This window comes from Chiloscyllium punctatum, chromosome 16 (genome assembly GCF_047496795.1).
Source record: "Chiloscyllium punctatum isolate Juve2018m chromosome 16, sChiPun1.3, whole genome shotgun sequence".
Lineage (NCBI taxonomy): Eukaryota > Metazoa > Chordata > Chondrichthyes > Orectolobiformes > Hemiscylliidae > Chiloscyllium > Chiloscyllium punctatum.
Genome location: NC_092754.1, coordinates 75,137,516 through 75,142,075, shown reverse-complemented (window position 1 = coordinate 75,142,075; position 4,560 = coordinate 75,137,516). Strand labels below are relative to the sequence as shown.

Genomic DNA, 4,560 nt, shown 5'->3' with positions numbered 1-4,560 from the left:
CAGCTATTTCTTTTCTGTGCTTTTCATACACAGGAGCTGCAGCGATTGAGTGGGTTGGTTTCTGAAAATGAAACGTACTTATGTGCAATGTGTGCTGCTATTTCAGGATTCCTTCTCTGACAGCGCTGGGACATGACTGATGTTCTCTATGATATGGAAGTGCCAGTGTTTGAGTTGGGTAGACAAAGTTAAAAATTACACGATCTCTGGACATAGTCCAGCTGGTTAATTTGGAAGCACTAGCTTCCAGAGAGCCGCTCCTTCATCAGGTGGGTGTTTTTCTGCAGAAGCTTGGTGTGTGTGTCAATATGCGTGATCTTTTGGAAGATCATCTGGACTTTAACTGATCGTTAGTAGTGTCGATGGTACCCATGACTTGGAAGTGTTGGTGTTGGACTGTGTTGGACAAATCTGAAAATCATGCAAAGACAGATTAGAGTCCAACAGTTGTCAACCACCTGATGAAGAAGATGTTGCTTCCAAATATGCCTGTTCGATGCAACCTGGTGCTGTGTGATTTGTAACTGTGATTGTTCTAGGTAATGTTTAACTGATTGAAGACAGTGAAAGAATTTTCGTTCGTAGAGATGAAAATTCCAAAAACTTTATCCACCTCAGTGTCACCAAGAAAATTAGCTTGGATGTGTTGTGAATCTCCACAATGCGCATACGCCAAGTAAATTTCGAACTTACAACCATCTGATCCGTAGCCAGCGATACGAATGGTTGTAACACTGGCCAGATACACAGCTGTGATTTTACACTCTGCAGAGCTGTGGTGTGAACGAGGACATGAGCAATAACGGTAACATTCCCAAGGTGAATAAAAAACACAGTAATCGCCATCATTGATTCACTTCAAATGGTCCTCAAATAAAACTACCATTCACAATCTGATCAGCCAATCAATGAGGTCACTGATGATCGAGGAAATTACAACTTATTTTGCTGTGTTTCCACCATAATTCGAGGTAAACTCCAGCCTAATCACAACATCGCATTTCCCATAGTTTTCAGCTTTAGACTACGTCAATGACCTGTCCGTATTTGCAGGAAACTAAATAACATGAAATGAGTGAAAAAGTCCTTTTGGTCATGTAATCCAGTGTAGAGTCGACCAGGAAAGAAAAAGTCAAAGACCTGAAACATCACTTGCATTTCTCTCTGTAGTAATGCGTTTTCCTGAGTTGAATATTTGCAGGACTTGTCATCAATATCTAAAGAATTTTATTTTTCCAGCGACAGATTCTTCAAAAATCAATTAACATCTGAGGTGTTGAAACTTATTTTACTTCAGATTAAATTAATTGAATATTGTTTCCCCCAGCCTAATGTCTCAATACTCCCTCCTCTTCCATGTAAATACAAGCTGCTCCAAGTGAGGTTGCAGCTACCAACCTGACATTCCATTGCTCCTTGCTGGTCCATGTCAATAGAAGCTGCTGCAAGTGAGATTGGAGCTCCCACTCTGATGTCCCAATGTTACCTGCTGCTCAACGTCATGAAAAACTGCTCCAGATGAGGGTGGAGCTCTCAGAATGATCCCACAAAGCTCCCTGGTCCATGTCAACAGATGCTACTCCAAATGAGGTTGGATCTCGGAGTCTGATTTCCCAATGCTCCCTGCCGCTCCATGTTAATAAAAGCTGCTCCAGGTGTGGTTGGACCTCCAAGTCTGATGTTACAATGCTGCCTGGTCCATGTCAACAGAGGCTGCTCCAGATGAGGTGCGATCTCCCAAAACTGGCAGCTCACACACCTCTATACCACCATAGAAATACTGCCCAGTGACCATTTCCACCACTGGAGCCATTGGTGGAATATCCGCATCATGAGAACCTAATCTTATTTTTCGTCACCACCGAATCATTATTTCCAAAATACTTTCTATCTTTAACCTTATTTACCATGTGCATATTGCAGACAATGCGAATTAAGATAATGGTGTTAACTGACCTATGTTCAATAAAAATTACATCTTATTTTTCATGTTGAGTTACTGCTCCTTAAAAAGGACAATGTTTGTAATAAAATCACAGTTTTATTCCGTGTGAGCGAACGTTATTTGTATTATTTAAATTGTACTTGGTCGCTGTGTAAAATGATGAAATAGATCTCAATTTCAAAACAAAATTGGTATTGTTGTCATCCACCTTGAAATATGGTCATAGAAATGTACAGCATCGAAACAGACCCTTCAGTCCAACCTGCCACGCCGACCAGATATCCCAACCCAATCTCGTCCAAACCGCCAGCACCCGGTCCATATCCCTCCAGACACATCCTCTTTATATTCCAATCCAATTGCCTCTAAAATGTTGCAGTTGTACCAACCTCCACCACATCCTCTGGCAGCTCATTCCATACACGTACCACGCTCTGTGTGAAAACGTTATCCCTTAGGTCTCTTTTATATCTTTCCCCTCTCAAACTAAACCTATGCCCTATAGTTCTGGACTCCCTGATCCCAGGGAAAAGACTTTGTCCATTTATCGTATCCATGCCCCTCATAATTTCGTAAACATCTATAAGGTCAGCCCTCAGCCTCCAATGCTCCAGAGGAAACAGCTCCAGCCTGTTCAGCCTCTCCCTAACGCTCAAATCCTCCAACCCTTTCAACATCCTTGGAAATCCTTTCTGAACCCTTTCAAGTTTTACAGCATCTTTCCAAGAGGCAGGAGACCAGAATTGCACGCAGTATTCCAACAGTGGCCTAACCAATGTCCTGTACAGCCGTAGCATGACCTCCCAACTCCTGTACTCAATACTTCGAACAATAAAGGAAAGCATACAAAACGCCTTCTTCACTGTCCTATCTACTTGCGACTCCACTTTCAAGGAGCTATGAACCTGCACTCCAAGGTCTCTTTCTTCAGCAACACTCCCCTTATCATTATTTGTATAAGTCCTGCTATGATTTGCTTTCCCAAAATGCAGCACCTTGCATTTATCCGAATTAAACTCCATCTGTCACTTCTTAACCCATTGGCCCATCTGGTCCAGATCCTGGTGCAATCTGAGTTAATGTTCTTCATTGTCCACTACACCTCCAATTCTGGTGTAATCTCTAATCTTAATAACTGTACCTCTTATGCTGATATCCAAATCATTTATGTAAATGACAAAAAGTCGAGGACCTAGCACCATTCCTTGTGGCACTCCACTGGTCACAGGCCTCCAGTCTGAAAAACAACCCTCCACTGCCACCCTCAGTCGTCTACCTTTGAGCCAGTTCTGTTTCTAAATGATTGGTTCTCCCTTTATTCCATGAGATCTAACCTTCCTAATCAGTCCTCCATGAAGTCCATATAGATCACATCTACTGCTCTTCCCTCAGCAACCTTCTTTGTTACTTCTTCAAAAAACTCAATCAAGTTTGTGAGACATGATTTCCCATGAAAGGCATGTCGGGTATTAGAACGAAATGTCTGTTAATGACATGCGTTTAAAGACACTTTAAATCATTTTTCATGTTTATGTTGCATTAATCTGTGGTTATTGATCCACAGTTTACGTTCACTTGCTGCAGTTAACATGCTGACTTCTCCAGTTTTTCATAGTTCAATGTGATGCATTCCAGTGTGTGCATAACGAGAGGGAGCTTGCTTCCCACATTTTGTGCTTATCTGTGTCTTATGTTCAGCCTTCATCAATGGCGAGAACAAGGGGGAAAGGGCGAGACCAATGTGTAAGTCTGTCCGTGCCAATGCACGGTACCCACATCGGCAATTCTCTCCTGAGCATTCACAGCCAGTTTTTTTGTGTCGCTACACCCACCCCTGCACCTTTTGAAATATCTCTATTATTTTGTGGTGTCTCTCTGCGCTCTTCGCACCAAGATGAATCACTTCTACCCAACCTGCTCCAGATTTCATATGACAAAACACTCATTAAGGACCATTGCATTAAAGATGCACATCGCATCTCTCGTTATTTGGTTTTCCTGGATCTCTTTCATACGATAAAAGGTCACAGCAACTTGACTTGGGAAAGAAAATCGCGTTCCTTTTCGTTGTCCCATTTCAATCTACATTTCAATGCAGTTAGCCAACAGGCTCAAATTATTGTTTGAGGTTTTATAATACCGTCGATGCATATAAACAAACCATTGGAGTTCCAATTTCAATAAGACAGCTGTGATAATCCAAAAAGAGCGACGAGAGTGGGACTCGAACCCACGCGTGCAGAGCACAATGGATTAGTAGTCCATCGCCTTAACCTCTCGGCCACCTCGTCAGACATGCATGCGTGCCTGTAACCTAATCTCTAGACCATCACAACCTCATCATCTCTGGAGAATCTCTCATTCACAGCCTCCAACCTCATTGTCCAAGAACCTCGCATTGCCCGATTCTACCTGCTTCCTATGACCTGCTGTCTCAACCTGCGCCTGTCCGAGCCAACTCATCTCTTCCTACCTCAACACCTTCCTGTCTCCCCAGTCCAGGAAATCCTCACCTACGTTTGTGGCACCACCGAAGCACTTCATCTCCTCCAAGACTTTTATTTCCCTGGTCCACAACGCGTCATCTTCACCTTAGACATCCCGTCCCTCTGCAC

The 4,560-nt window shown here is 42.9% G+C and overlaps 1 non-coding gene across 1 annotated transcript; it reads right to left on the bottom strand.

Moving 5' to 3' along the window:
* Positions 1-4,154: 4,154 nt before the first annotated feature.
* On the bottom strand, positions 4,155-4,236 carry trnas-acu (transfer RNA serine (anticodon ACU)). Its single transcript has one exon. It is a non-coding gene; the product is annotated as a tRNA-Ser (tRNA).
* Positions 4,237-4,560: the final 324 nt, after the last annotated feature.